Source organism: Artemia sp. Qi Xiang Cuo, chromosome 18 (assembly GCF_049724085.1).
Source record: "Artemia sp. Qi Xiang Cuo chromosome 18, ASM4972408v1, whole genome shotgun sequence".
In the NCBI taxonomy this organism is placed as follows: Eukaryota; Metazoa; Arthropoda; class Branchiopoda; order Anostraca; family Artemiidae; genus Artemia; species Artemia sp. Qi Xiang Cuo.
In genome coordinates, this window is record NC_142811.1 from 575068 (window position 1) to 591894 (window position 16827).

Genomic DNA, 16827 nt, shown 5'->3' on the forward strand with positions numbered 1-16827 from the left:
ATGTCATGTCAACCTAGCGTGCCGAACATGTTATACCCTCAACAGGGTCTTCTAGGCTCAAGGCTCTAGGCAGGCATGCCTTTCCAAAAACTAACCTGGCAAGTATGTGTCCAATAAGAGAGTCATTCATACTCCTGCCATTTACCCGTGCCCGAGCCATTTAAACATTTGCCTCTCAATTACTTGGACTATCTGTCTTGGCTTTTCTCTGTCTACAATTACCCAGCCCAGTCTTGATGCAACCTATTGCCCAAAATACTTGATAAATTCAATTCAAAGGAATAAAGGGACAAAAGGAATGAAAAATAATACGGCCCCAGGTACTGATAGTGTGGCAAATGAGTTTATTAAATATGGTGGTTAAGAGGTTAGAGATTGGTTACTGAATATTATGACTAAAAATTTTTGAAAAAGCAAAGGGACCTAGCGATTTTAGGAAAACTCTAATTAAACCCCTCAATAAGAGAGATGATAAGAGTGAGTGTCATTATTATAGAAGCATTGGCCTGGTTTCTGTAGGAAGTAAATAACTTAGTTTGGCGATACTTTTTAGACTTAAGAGATACTGTAGAAAACGTTTTGAGAGAAAACGTTTGTCTCAAACGTTTGTCGGCCCCTGTGTGTTTTAGGAAGGGCAGAAGATGCGTCGACCAAGTTTTACTCTTTTAATAATTAAGAATTATTAATTAAAAATTAACCAAACGCCTTTAGTCTTCTTTTTTACAGATTATGAGCAAGTGTTTGATTCAGCTGTTAGAAGACTTTAGTGAAGGTCCTATTCTTGTATGGTATATCAGACAAATACATTAAAGTGAATAGTGCTAAAGTGAATAGCTTAGAATATACGATTTTTACGCTTAGAACAGCCGCATAGGTGTGATTAAGCATACAAGGGTGAACATTAGACAATATGGACAGAGAAAAAAATAAAAGGGATTATTTGGACCAGTTACTACTCACTTTTTTTTCGAGCCTGAATACTTTCTTTATGTGATAACCCTCGGCCCGAATCTTAAGTCAAAAATCAGTTCCATTACCTATAAAAAAATAATCAAATTCAGCTTAGTTGGCTTTTTCCCTTAACAATAACAACTCAACAAGTCATTCAAGAGCTTTTTCTGCTCAATGCACGATTCTTAGCTACGTATATTATTTAAAAAACTTCCAAAAATAATAACTGATAATTCAAAATAGCCAAAACTATTTTGCCATTGACAAAAATAAACAGCCTACTTTAAATCACCCAAGTAATACAAATTAACACCATAGGCCAACTAAATTCAAATGGTAGAAGAGGGTTTATAGGGCTCTATTTCGTCTCTTCTGGCATCAAAGTTTTTTTTTCTACTGTAAGCTATGTCGTTTTATTATCATTACTATTAGAGCTAAGGCACTCAAGTAACTCTGTAAGCTAATAATAATCATAACGGATTTCAGGATAAGGAATCTAACAGTATTTCATGGCTTGTATTATCTCAAAAGGCTTCAGTTAAAGACTTTGAAGGCTTGCTATATCCTACTCAAGGCCTAATAGGAACTCTAGCAGTTTTATATGTTGGAGGATGACAAGAGGGCAAACAGCAGAACCTTGGATAAAAAAGAAATCCATACGCTTGCTATAGCCAGAAATGCTGTAGGTATTTTATTACATAAAAGATATAAAATTTTATATACAATTTAGATAAAATTTATATATAAATTTAAGGTATTGCAAATTTTAGGTATCTTATTATATAAAGGATATAAAATTTTAGATACAATTTAGACAAAATTTATATATAAATTTAAGGCATTGCAAATTTGCAGGTTTTCTGAGAATTATGCTTGACATTTTCCAACAAAAATTTTAAAACTTTTGAAACTAAAGAGTGGCTTAACATTGTATTATATTTCTTGGTATACAGTCATGATCTATGAACTGTTTTTATTAAAATAGCTGTCTCAAAATTTTATTGGATGCATTTGGGAAAAAATGGCGTAAGGGGAGGGGGGGGGCTGGTTACCCTCCAATATACTTTGATGCTTAAAAAGTGAACTAGAACTTTCAAATTCCAATCAAATGAGCCCCCTCTGAGGTTTATATAAGCATTCCTTCCATAAGAACCATATATGCCCCCAGGGCATAACTTATAACCCTTGCCCTGAAGACTGTGGGGGGAGTGTCCTGCTGAAAGAGAGAATTTCAAGAACTTTCAACTACGTTGAACAAAAGGGCTATCACAAAATTTTGATTGGATGTGTTCGTGGAAATAGTGGGCATGAGAGAGGGGTTAGCTGCCCTCCAATCACTTTCGACTATTAAAAAGGACAATACCCCTTTGAATTTGCAGTCAAATGAGTCCTTTTTGAAGTTTCTATGACAAAGCTTTCTATAAAATCCTTATATGCCCCCAAGGCATAATTTACAACCCATGCCCTGAGGGCTGTGGAGGGAGTGTCCTCTTCAAAAACATAATTTCTATCTGGAAACCAACTACATGGAACAAAATGGCTATCTCAAAATTTTGATTGGATGTGTTTGGGGAAATGGTGGGCATGGAAGGGGTGTTAGTTGCCCTCCAATCACTTTTGACTCTTAAAAAGGGCATTAGAACTCTCGATTTCCAGTCGAATGAGCCCCCTTTGAAGCTTATATGAAGACCCCTTCCATATGAAGTGCCTCTGGGGAAAAAATAATAATTAAATAAATAATAAAATATTGGAGCCATATGGCCTTTACTATAGGCAACACTATAGCGTTGCCTCTGACTGGTGTACTTGTAAATGAAATAAAGAGTGACAAAATTTACAATCACTAAACACATAAGAAATATATAATATAGGCTATTTATTTAGAGAAGGTTATAAAGGATAAGTTAGTTTAAAAAAAAATTCAATGGAGACAAATGTCATACTTTGATTCAGGATGAAATTCTGGTTGTAAAGAGAAGTTTGTTTCTAAGCTATCAGAATACTCTTTTAATAAAGACGTTTACCAGGCTTACAATTGAATTTCCAAGTAAAGCAACTGTTGTATTTGGAGATGGATAAGCATTAAAAGGCACTAGGTGATACGTTCATCTAATTTGTAGCTCAAAAATGGAAAGATCCTTTACCTTTACCCCAAAACCTATGATGTATCACTATATTCAATAAACAGATAATAAACAGCCTACATATATATTAGGGCTAAATGTGCTAAAAAAAGGAGCTAAATAACACTGCTTTAGTTAAGGTAGGAAATGAGGTTAGCAGCTGGTTTTGTATTAAATTAGGAGTTAAGCAGGGTTGTGTTCTATCTGTCTTTATGTGGATCATTTTGATGGACTTTGTCTTAAGGATCACAGGAAAGACAATGAGAGACCACAGAATCAAATGGGGAGGAAAAAATCTCTTGGACATAGATTATGTTGATATTTTAAGCATCCTAGATGAAACTGTGAGCAAACTAAATGAACTTTTAGAGGTTTTGCAAGTTCAGGGTGCTAGAAAAGGTTTGAAAATTACTGTTAATAAGACTAAGTCACAAAGGCTAGGAATAGCCTAAGTGAATATGAAAATGTGATGTTGGGTAACAAAAAGATTGATCAGGTGGGCAGCTTCACTTACTTTGGTAGTACTATTAGTAAAGACAGTGGGACCAGTGAAGATGTTAAAAGTAGAATAGTCTAGGCTCAAGGTACTTTTTCATAGTTAACAAAAGTTTGGAAGAATAAGAAGATAGGCATAAGTCTGAAAACAAAGATTAGAATATTAGAAGCTACAGTGATGACAGTGGTCAACTATGACTCTGAAGCAAGGGCACTCTAAGAAGTGAATGAAGATTTGTTAGATGTTTTCCAAAGAAATTGCCTATGGATTGTTCTGGGTACCTGACTGACTGTATTTCAAACAGTAGGCTGTATGAAATGTGGTTCAATTCCACTTTCTAGGGCTATAATGAAAAAAAGGTTGAGATGACTAGGGCACATTGTGCAGATGAAGGATGACAGATTGCCAAATATTGTCTTTTTCAGCCAACTGTCGAGGGCTAAATGGAAAGCAAGTCATCCTTGTCTGGGGTGGGAGAACATCATAAAGAAAGATAGATTTAAAAGAAATGGGGTAAACTTCTACTTTAGCTTCTTTTGGCTATCTTGGGAAGGGGTTGGGTTAGGAAAATGAAACTTTCAGGGATGGGTCTATAGGCTAAAATATGCCCTGGGAAGGTATTTTGAAGTACCTACCTCCACTCCTTCTCTCTCTAGAGGATCCTGACCTTTAAAAATCTGCGTGTTATAAAAGTGAAACCTTGCAAAATAAATCTTCTGCTTAAATGAAGTACAACAAAGTTGTTTTCAGCTTCACAACTTTTATCAATCCCAATTTATAAGGTTTTAAAGATGTGCAAATATCTTATAGTTTTGGACAAGTGGACAACAGCCCTGGAAAGTGGCCTGAGTATTCTGGTGGCTCTGTTTCACATTGAAAAGGCCTTTGACAAAGTCCCCCATAGCACCCTACTCTCACAACTTTGTACCAATGGTACAAGTGAGCAGATGATTTTGTGGATATCTTCCTTTCTACTTGACCATAGCCAGATTCTTAAAGTGGTAGACAGATTGTCATCAAAAGCTAGTGCACCAAGTTGCATTGTCCAGGGGAATGTAATAGGGCCACTTCATCCTCCACATAAATAACATAACTGAAGGTATCACCAGCCACGTCAAGCTCTTTGCACATTACACAAAGCTTTTCATGCCAGTGGCAAAACAAGAGATATAACCATCCTGCAGAGCAACATTAACATGTTGAACAGTAATCTTGAGAGCCTAGGATTAAGCTTCAATGCTAAAAAGTGCAAGACATTATGGATTGGACCCAAGCCAAAAAACATCAATGACACCCTTATATTAGTAAAAACAAACACTGTCTCAGTCATATCACACACTGATTGTGAAAGAGATTTGGGGATCTTTATAGACTCAGGGCTGAAATTCCACCAACACACAGATCTAATTGCAAATAAGGCAAACAGACTGGTTGGTCTAATCAGGTGGTCTTTCAGGCATTTAGACACTAAAACCACAGGCATTTAGACACTGGACTCTACAAAGCCCTTGTGCAACCAACCATTGAGTATGGAAACATAGTCTGGGGTGCCTCATACATTGGTGATGCTATCAAAACCAAAAAGGTGCAGAGAAATGCCACCAAACAACTCCCTGGACTAAAAGAAATGTCATATGAAGAGCACCTGAAACAAATGAAGCTTCCAAGCCTAAACTATAGAAGAAAAATAGGCTTAAAATTCTACTCAAATAGCAGGAATTACATTTCACAACTAAAACCAGAGAAAAAGAAACTGATAACTGAAAATTAAGGTAAAATAGCATGCAGAGCTGTGTTGGCCTCTGGTGGCTTGGCGCTGTGGTGAGTTGTTAGTAGTAGTTGAACTAAATGTTGGACTTATAGGAAATGCAGGGTGTATAATTATAAAGGCAACCGAAATATTTGGAACTAGCATGACTTAAGGAATCTGATGGTACAAAATTATTTTCCTAAAAAATTAATTTAGTTTCTTACTAAATTAATATTTGCATAAGTAGGCCTACCTATCAGTTTCCTACTAATAGGTACTAACTTAATTTCCTTAAATAATAGTTTTCTTAAGCAATTTTCCTTAAATATTTGCCAACAATGAAAGTTTTACCAATGCTTGCTGGAACCTGGATGTAGAATCCTTCCCTCTTCCCTGAGGACTTGAGAGGCTTTCCTTCTTCTGAATCCAACTGACATATTTCACTATAGTGTATTAATTTGGTTAATGTCTTATGAACTTGAATATTAATTTGAGACCTTCACTAAAGTCTTTTGAAGATCTTTCACTACTTAGTAAATCGTCTGGTACCACTATTCTTCTTTCTTTCATGGACTTCCTTATTTGTTTTCTTTTTTCCTCCATTTTCAGACATTGAAACACCATATGATTCACCGTCTCCTCTTCACCACAATATGTACATTTTCTATCTTCCCCGTAAAATCTAGCTCTATATGCTTGTGTTGCTGCATGTCCTGATCTTAGTCTAAATATTATTCTCGCTTTCGACTTAGTTAGTTCACCATACACTGCTTTATGAAATTAAATAAAAAAAAAACAAGTTTTTTAAACTGAAAGTAAGGAGCTACATTAAAACTTAAAACGAACAGAAATTATTCCGTATATGAAAGGGGCTGTCCCCTCCTCAACGCCTCGCTCTTTACGCTAAAGTTTGACTCTGTCTCACAACTTATTTTTTTAAAACAATAAAAAGTTTGACTTTCTCACAACTCTATTTTTTAAAACAATAAAAAACTTTAGCGTAAAGAGCGAGGCGTTGAGGAGGGACAGCCCCTTTCATATACGGAATAATTTCTGTTCGTTTTAAGTTTTAATGTCGCTCCTTACTTTCAGTTTAAAAAACTTGTTTTTTTTATTTAATTTCTGATCGTTTTTTAGTTAATGCAGCTTTTATTTGCGTAAAAATTTTACTTTTCTTTTGCTAAATGGATGTCTTTACAAATTAACTTATGTAACTAACTTCTATATTTGTATGTTTTTCTTCTGGCAAAAAATACAGAGTCGCAGATTTTTGCAGATGTGAGCTTGAAACCTATGTAATAGGGTTATCTGATACGCTAAATCTGACGGTGTGATTTTCATTAAAATTTTATCACTTGTAGGGGACGTTTCCTCCCTCTTTAAAAAATCGAGTAAATTTTCTCAGGCTCGTAGCCTTTGATGAGTAATACTAAACTTAATAAAATTTATATATTTAGGATCAGCATTATAAACACATTCTTTTGATACATTTATTGACATCAAAATTTCGTTTTTAAAAGTTTCGATTACTATCGAGCCGTATCGCTTGTTTTTTTATTGTTTTTTTTTATTACGTATATGTTATTACTTATATGAAGGGGTTCTACCCTTATTCAATACCACGCTCTTTACGTTAAAAGTTAAAAAAAATTTTGATTAACAAACCCCTGAATCACAAAGGCCGTTTAATTAGAATAGATAGCTCTTTTGAAAGCACTAAAAAAAAAGTGTAGCGTAAAGAGCGAGGTATTGACTCGGGGGAGAACCCCCTCACATACGTTATAATTTCTGTTCGTTTTAAGTTCTAATATTCCTTCTTACATTTCAGTTGAAAAAACTTGTTTTTTTTTATTTAACTTCTGATCGTTTTTTAAATAATGCTTGGAAATCCGGCGCCCCCTTCATCGAACTGTCCCTTACCCCAAAGAAACCTCCTCCACGGACCTATTCTCCAGAGTACTCCCCGCCGCTAGGCCCCCCCCCCTCCAGAAAAAATCCTTCCTGAAAATGGTTGTATACTTCCCAATAACCAATAAATAATGCTGGCAAGTCTGGCGCCCCCTTCATGGCAATTTCCCTTCCCCCATGAAAACTTCCTTCATGGCAAGATCCTTCCATATAGCCCCCGACCCGCTCCGTCCCCCACCTACCCGAAAAAATCTCCTCGGAAAAAGGCTGGATACTTCACAAAAACCAATACTATATGTTAACAGTGAGTAAAGTGCATAACTTTCAGCCCTCCCCCTGGGGACTTTTGGGGATCAAGTCATCCTAAAAGACATTTTTATCATATTTTTGACCATGCTGAACAAAATGGCTATCTCAAAATTTTTATCTGTTGAATTTGGGAAATAAATGAGAGTGGGAGGGGGCCTCGTTTCCCTCCATTTTTTTGGTCACTTAAAAAGTGAACTATAACTTTAATTTTACGTTCCAATGAGCCCTCCAACAATATTCTAGGACCACTGGGTCTAAACAATCACCCCTGGGGAAAAAAAAAAAAAAAAAAAAATAAACAAGCAACCGTGATCTTTATTCTGGCAAAAAATGCAAAATTCCACAATTTTGTAGATAGGAGCTTTAAACCTCTAAAGTAGGTTTATCTTATACGCGGAATATGATGGTGTGATTTTCATTAAGGTTCTATAACTTTTAGGGGGTCTTTCCCCTTTTTTCGAAAATCAGCCAAATTTTCTCAGGCACATAACTTTTGATGGGTAGGACTAAACTTGTATATTTGAAATAAGCATTGAAATCTGATTCTTTTGATATATCTATTGGTATCAAAAACCCGTTTTCTAGAGTTTTGGTTACCATTGAGCCGGGTCGCTCCTTACTTACAGTTCGTTACCACGAACTGTTTGATCGTTTATCTTTCTTGTCCACTATGTATCTATTCATTGAAAATGCCTTAATGTCTTCGAATGCCTTTTCATTTAATAGCTTTATAATTTCAGATATTCTATTTACAATCTTTGGAGTAATGGTTTGCAAGACACGTCCATCTCCTTCCACTTCACTTTTTGCCACTTCGTCCGCTAATTCATTTCCCTCTATATCTGCATGCCCTGGCACTCAAGCACGATTTCGATTCCTTTTTCCAGTACTTTTTGTAATTCACTGTGGCAATAAATAATTTCTCCAGAAACCAATTGAGACATATAAATATTTTTCAATGCCTCTAGGCCACTCTTAGAGTCCAAACAAATTCTATAGGTTTCCCCCTTTAACCCATTCTCATTCACATATCTCACAGCTTCAGCAATAGCTAATACTTCAGCTTGATATACTATTGTTGAAAAGTCGAACTGCATCATATTCCTCCCATTCCTTGAGGGAATGACAAAGGCCGCTCCGACTTTTTGATCTATCTTGGATGCATCCGTAAATATATCCACTGCTTCGCCATATTTTAAATCTTTCGACATTCTAAAGGACTTCGCCACGTCAAGACCATCCCATATTTCAAACTCAGTTTCACAAGGGAATGTTCTAGCTTTCCACTGCAGGACAATCTTGAGATTCAGCACTCTCAGCATTTCCATTAGACTGCACTTGTTTGTGAACCATTTCATATTTTCCTTTGCTCTTACTAATCCATGCATCTTTCTGCTTGAACACAATAATCTTCCATCTTTAAGAAGTCTGGATTTAATCGGATTGGATTTGTCTGCAGTCCATGTATCTCTCAAAAATTTTATAGCTATAATTTCTCTCCTAGCAGCAAGATTGACAAGTCCACTTTCCGATAAAAGAAATGACCTTGGGGTGGTTTTTCTTGCAGAAAAAGCTATTCTTATCAAACTGTATTGAATTGTCTCTAATTCTTCCAGCAATGACTTACTGCCTGCGCAGTATATCAGGCTACCATATTCCATCTTGGGTCTTATGTATTTTAGATAAAATTCTTCCATGAATTGTGGTTTTGGATCAAAACTAGCACCAGAAAGCATCTTCATAATATTTATCCATCTTTTGCATGCTGTCTTCAAAGTTTTTATATGGGGTTTGAAACATTTTTATCAAAAGTCACACCAAGCCACTTAAATTCATTTACTAATTCTATTTGCATGCGGTTCAGCATTAACTTAGGTAGTAAAAAATTCCTTTTCCTGGTTATCAGCAATGCTTTGGTTTTCTGAGTGGAAAATTTAACACAGTTTTCTCCTGCCCATATTTCCAACAAGTTAAGTGTTTCTTGAATAGTCTTTTGTCCTTCTTCTATGCTATTGGTGATAGCCCATAGACCATTATTATCAGCAAATATACCAGCTCTTTTACCGCCATTGTCCAACGGGATGTCAAACTCACTAATATTATAATAATCAGGCCCCAAAGCCAAGCCTCGAGGGACCCCTCTACGCCTCAATATTCTCCTCGCTGATGTTGCTTTTCCAATCTTCACATTTACTTCTCTTTTCATTAGAAAATCATGTCAAAAACCAAGTTAATGTCCTTTAATCCTTGCTTCTAGCACCCCTTCCAATATATGTCTGTGAACCATTTTGTCAAATGCCATTTTTACATCAAGGAATACTGCTATTAAAAACTTCAAATTTTCCAAAGCAAACACTGCATCATTTATAAACATTGTCAAAACTTCTGTGGTAGATCTTTTTTTTCAAAAGCTGCACTGAATATCCTTTAATAGCTTTGCTTTCTCTAATGCCCAATTTAGTCTGACTTTCACTAATCTCTTGTAGACTTTACCTAATACTGGAAGAAGAGTTATCATTCTGTAGTTTTCCAATGTGGTTGAATCTTTTCCTTGTTTTGGGATCATAGTGACTATTTCATCTTTCCATATTTTCAGGAAACATCCTTTGTCCCAAACAATATTCATGATGTCTAATAAAACATTTATCCATCTCTCATCCAACTGTTTGACATATTGCAGGCCTCCCGCTAGATTTTTTGTGAAAAATATGAACTTTTGACCACAAAAATATGAACTTTTGATTGCGCTTTTTATGAACCAATCATGAACCTAAATTTACAATATGTGCACCTCAGAAACTGTCCAAGGGCACAAAATGCAGCAGTTGGTGTTTTCATCACTATTGCACATATTCTTCTTGTTTTTGTGGGTTTTTTTTCACGAGTTTTTCGATACGACAGTGCGAAATACACCAGTATAAAATACTTTACTTTAATTGTTCTTTTTGGCAAAATATGGCAAAATCGAGGACGACTTTTGTCTGTTTACCCTGCTCCGTATCAGAACAACCTCTTTGGCTGCCTTATCTTCTTTGCGCATCTTCCAGCTCAAAGCCTTGATCACATTTTGTGCAAGGATTATTTCTACAAAGTCTTTGGCATCTGTATTTTTTTTTTCAGCTTCTCATTAGCTTCTTGAAGAAGCCTTTCTGCTACTTGTCTCTTCTCCTTTTCAACTGACTTCTTCTCAATAAAATCTTTTCCAGATGTTCAATGATCTTCTTCTCAGATAACATCCTCTTTTTTCCTCTTCTCCTCTTCTTCTTCTTTCCTAATGGACTCCTCTTCAGCCTGTCTAGATTACTCTGTTTTCAGGCACAATTTATAACTCTGGCACGCATTTCGCCCCAAATTCAACAACTCTCGGTTAATAGGGACTATTTCGGGCCTGTTCTGGAACTTCTTTAGAGCGTCAGAGACTCTAGTCAGTCAGTCAGTCTAGTCCAGTCAGTCTAGCATTGAGCATTTTCAAATTCATCAATGATTTTTCCTAGGTCATGATCCGTCCTGATCGGTAAAAACCATGTTCAATGTTGTCAGCATTCCCATGCAACATGTAGAGGGCTGCTTTTAATATCTTTGAAACAAGGGGATATTTTGTCTGCCCTTGATAGTTTTTCAGACTAAAAACTGAGTTCCATAAAACATGAATCCACAATGAAGCCATGTTCTTAGGCAAACTTGGTTCCAGGTGGAGCAAGTTCCAGTCATCACTGGCAGCTTCAGTATTCACACAGAAAGTCATAAATCTAAAATTGTTGGATAGTCATTTTTTCTTGTCTCCGGATTCAAATCATCCAGCCGCAGACACCAGAAATAATGAGAGACACTTGGGCCTAGTTATTTCTATTCAACCTGGCGGCAAGCAGCCAGGTAAGCAGTTCTGGCACTACTCCTAAAGTTCAGAGCATCAACTTATTGTACCTTTGACAGGCATTCTTCCACAATGACACCGCATGCCACTACATCGGATGAAAGAAAATCCCCACTTGAACGGGAGAGCACAGAAAGTTTTTTTTTCCTCCGTCTGAATATCAGTCAAAGCATTTTGCTTGACAAAATGCTGGTGGTCATCATTACTAGATAACGCATTTTGTCATAAAGAATGTGGATAGGTGGTTCTCTATGTTGAAACAACTCTGTGAACTGAGCAAATAGCTTTCCAAAAAATATGATAAAGAGGACTATTGCTTTGGTTGTGATACACTTGAGACTACTAGATACCTCTCAGTATCCGCTGGACTTCATCAATTCTTGTCTTTTCTTAGGGATGAATTTCAGGAAATACTAATCGAGACCATCCTATTGCTCATCAAGTCTCTCAGCTCAAACAACGATGGTTAGTAATCGACTTGGAACATGTTTAAGAAAACAATGTGGAGGAAGCTCCACATCTTCACAAAAACATGCAATTAAATAAAACTCTTGAAACTCTTGATACAGTTTGAAACGTTTTAAATAAAACTCTTGCATATTTGCTTTGCTTGTCCTTTATAAGGAAAAAGACGGCAACCGCAACTGCTTTCCAGCTAATGGCAAGAAAAATATGAACTTTATGAACCTTTTTTCTAAATTATGACCCATTTATGAACCTAGGTTAAAAATATGAACTTTTGTCATAATTATGAACCCAGTGGGAGGACTGCATATTGAGGATAAATTCCATCGTTTCCTGGTGCTGTTTGTGGCACTTTGCCAAGGATTCTTTTCAATTCACCAAATGTAAATGATTTGTTGTATTCTTCTTCATTACCTTTCTCACTTAGTCTCTTTGCTTTAGCAATTATTTGTGCTTCCTGGTTACTTAATTCATCTTGATTGCCTATCACAGACTCCACATATTCTGCTGCTCTATCCACTTTCTCTTGATCTTCAGTAACTATCATGCCATCTACAATCAAAGGACTGTTCTCAATGTTTTCATTCTTCTCATTGATTAAATTTTTCACCACACAGTAAACTCGATTTGCAGGTTCTCTGAAATCCAATCTTTCTAAAAATTCTTCAAAAGGGGTTTTCTTTGCTTCAATGATTTTCTTTCTAAATATGGCATGTCTTCTTTGACACAACATGTAGTTTTCAAAATTTGGGAATTGATTATAAATTTTCCTTGCTTTGACTAACTCTATTTTTGCCACAGTCCTTTCTTCATTCAACCATAGACTAAATTTATGTCCTTTTTGTCTTCCTCCTGTCTTAGGGATCACTTGTTCTGCAACTTCTCGCAGTTCATTTTGGAATGTCTCAATTTTAGCTTTTTAGTCTTCCTGACAATTCACTTTACTTCTAATGTCTATGTCTTTCAATTTTTCTTTTAATAAATCCCAATTTGCTTTCTTCAGATTCAGCTTCCTATCTGTTTTATTTTGAATTCTTGTAGCATTGTGGGAAAACATCTCTGTGATTATTGTGTAGTGATCACTATACAAACATGACACTTTGTCATTCTTTATTTCTACCTTTGAAGCTAAGCTTGCTGATCCCATAATGAGATCTATTGTTACTGTTCTTCCTGTCCTTCCATTAAGTCTGGTTGTCAAGTCTTTGGGAGTCAAAAGAGAAACTTCACCATTCTCTAGCAGGAAGTCTGCTACAATTTTTTCATTTCTATTTTCTAGTCCACAAGTGCACCAGGCTCTATGATGAAAATTAAAATCTCCCAATATCATCACTTTCTCTCCTTTAGGTACTAAGTCCAGTATTTTTTGTAACTTTTCAGGCATTGTCAAAGAATTTCCATCTGGAATATAGACATTAAATATATTCACTTTCAATGATGGCGACAGATATAACTTACATCCAATCACTTTCATCTCACAAAGATCATCAAGATTAAAATAAATAGGAGTGTAATTGAGTGGCTTCTTGATTCCAATTATGGCTCCTCCACCATCTTTATCCAATCTGTTCATTCTAACTACTTTGTAATTCCAAAACATAGGATTCATATATGGTTTTAAGACCATTTCTTGAATACAGAAAATATCAGCATTGACACTGGTACAATAGTACAGCAGAAGATTTTTGTTCACTTTAACCATAGATTGAGCATTCCAAGAAATAATTTTCAGCCTTTGTCTCAAAGTCATTTGTTTTTACACTGTTGAATTACCAAACTACAATCCAGCTATGCAATTCCTAGGTTTTTGATAAACTTACATAATTTCTCTATCCTCTCTTTTAACGGTAAGTTTGCCATATCCAATAATTCTGGTGATAGCAAAAGTCCAATAACAATTTTGTTTGCAGCATTGTTTATAGCTTGTTTAACTTCAAGTTGGGGCACATTGTGTGTTCTCACTGAATGTTCTTTGTAAACATTCTTATTGACAACTTCAGCATATGATCTGTATACAGTTTCTGCTCTCCCGTAGCTCATCTGATGTTTCTCTGCCACTTTCAATACTTCCAAATTCCTTCTTCTAACACTACATAATGATGAGGTAGAAGGATGGTTTCCTTTGCAATTTACACACCTGAAATAATCTGCTTTCTTCTGTTGTTCTAAGTTTTTCTATTGCAAACAGCTGACTGATGTTTACCAGCACATCTTAGACATAGATCTTCTTTGGCATTGCAATTCTTCTTGACATGTCCATATCTTTGACATCTATGGCACTGTATTATTGGTCTATTATATTCTTGCACAATTCTTTTCCAACCACACATCCAAACTGCAGGTGGCAGGAAGTTACTTTCAAAAGTTAATAAAATTGCCAAGCTGTCCTCTAGCTTCCTTGATTCATGATTGAACTGCTTTTGTCTTTTTGCACTTATAACTGAAATACTTTTCAATACTTTCAATTTCCTCATGTTCTGACAGTTCCAAGGGGATACCTTTGATTATTCCTCTCACAGTACTGCCTCTTTTCTGAATGTCCACATTTAATCCTCCTATCACCTTTATACTCTTCATTTTTTTCACATGCTTCTTCTGTTTTAACAAATATGATCATCTTCTTTCTTTCATTGAAAGTTTCAAATTCAAATCAATCACCTTTCAGTATTTCTTTCAGGTATTTTACAAGGCTGAAGTCTTCTGGAAGTTTCTTGGATGTATCTACTTCATTAAGTTCTACTACCATTTCAAATCTGTAGAGATCTTCTTCTGGGAATTCAAACTCCTGATTTACTATGAACTTCTCCTTTTGGTGCATCTTCTTGCTGACATCAGCATGTGAGTTTGTCATTGACTCCGTTCTTTGGTTCATCTGTTCAGCTTTCTCAAACTGCAGTTGTGCACTGACTGGTTCATATGCTCTTCTTTTCACTGCTGTCTTTTTTTAGCTACTGGCAATACCTTCTGCTTCATAAGGGCTTATGCAGTTCTCTAAATCCACATCCTGATCACAAGGTAAAGATAAAGATGGAAATTCTTGGTCATATAAAGGGCTATATCAGTTTTGAGTAGCAATCATTGGCACATAAGGTGATGAACTAGGTATACACAGATTTGGATGATGTAAGTTTACTGGGGGGCTGCTTGGTGCCTGAATTGGTACAAAAACTTGTCCATATTGATTGACCATATGGATACCCTGTGCAGCTTGCATCATGTATGCATTATTCAGCAATGGAGGTGGAGCCCCTGGCTCCATTCCTCTAGAATCTGATTTATCTCCACACAACTTTAAAAGTTTCTTTAAAACTCAACTAAAATATCCAATTTAATGTCCAATTACCACCAAAATTCTCAAAAATACTGCAAATATTCTCACTGATAACTTTCACCATCAAAGAACCCTTTACTTAGGCTATTAGTTCAGGTTATTTTTAAATCCAAATTCACCAGCTATTCACCTAGCTCTAAGTTTCACTAAGATTGGGTTTAAATTTTGAAGTTTTTCTTTTAGGCTAAGATTATTAGGTCACTGATTAAATTTACCAAAAGTGTCTGCTTCTTCATTTACAAAAAGGTCCAATCCTTGAGCAACACCTGCTAAAATTCAGTTGCCAGATTTTGTCTATTATGCTATAGGCTAACCTAACTTAGTAGGCTGTATGCTGAACTGCAACCAACAACTTTCACCATCAAAGAACTCTTTACTTAGGCTATTAGTTTGGGCTTTTTAAATTCAAATTCACCAGCTATTCACCTAGCTCTAAGCTCCACTAAGATTGGGTTTAGATTTTGAAGTTATTCTTGTAGGCTATGATTATTAGGTCTTTTTCTTCTATTTAACAGCAGGCGGGCTTTTCAGTAATACTATTTAGCCTTTTTCCTTTTGCTTCACTCTGTGGGCTACAGAGCTACTGGCTCGATTGACTCATATTTATTAGATATTTTCAGATACCTTTCAGTAGATCTTTCAACTCTAGGAGTTCAATTATGAGATGATAGATTTCAATTTCTATGCTCTGTGTGCAGGTATAGTTGGCTAGGCTCTTGGCTGATAGTGAGATTTTGTGGTGTTTGAAGCATTTTAACAGTTTACAAAGCAAGGTTGGTTGTGCAGGTGTCAGCATATTACATTCAAATAGGCAATGGTCAATTGTCACTGACCTATTGGTCAATAGGTCACTGATTAAATTTACCAAAAGTGTCTGCTTCATCAATTAAAACAGGTCCAAGCCTTGAGCATCACCTGCTAAATTTCAGTTGCCAGATTGTGTCACTTATGCTGTAGGCTAACCTAACTTAGTAGTCCATAGGCCTATGCTGAATTGCAACTTGACAAATAAAAAATTTCCCCAATTCACATCAGTTTTTAGAACACACTTTTCTAAGACTATTAAAAGGCAAAAGACTTAATAAGTTCTTATGAATCACCAATACTTACAAAAACACCAATGCTTGCAAAATTAATGTCCTAAATTTTTGAATTTGGTCGTAAACTAGTCAGTGTTTTCATTACCACTTAATTTCAGTGGTTTGTAGAAGAGAATCGGTATACAGCATTCGGGACGATCGTGGAGATGTTTAGCAATTTGTATCTTCACACATATATTCATGGCCAAAATTATACTCCCATCTTAACTTGATTCTATGGCTTTCCATTGCTAAAAATTTATTTTAGGCAAAGCTGGGACTTTGTTTAGAGTCAAGACAGTGCTATGACAACTTTTAGTCAAGGATAGCTTTGATAAGAGTATAATAAAGTAACTATTTACCAATTTGAACATTGGATAGCAAACAGCAAACGCTAGGTATAGTATAGGACAGAAATTAATAATAATAACTGCTTCAGTAAATTAGACAGTATGCTTTAAAAATTACCAGCGTCTGTTTGAAAAGATTTATTTAATTTTTTGCTCGGAAGTTCAATAAAATTGGAATGAACGATTTTAAC

General features: G+C 35.8%; 1 protein-coding gene across 1 annotated transcript in view; it reads right to left on the minus strand.

Annotated features, from left to right (window-relative positions):
- Positions 1-16357, minus strand: part of LOC148941101 (uncharacterized) — an 88002-nt gene extending 71645 nt beyond the window's left edge. Inside the window, exon 1 of the mRNA XM_089104272.1 lies at positions 16318-16357. The gene's annotated coding sequence lies outside the window, so the exon portion shown is untranslated. The remainder of the gene's footprint in view (positions 1-16317) is intronic.
- Positions 16358-16827: the final 470 nt, after the last annotated feature.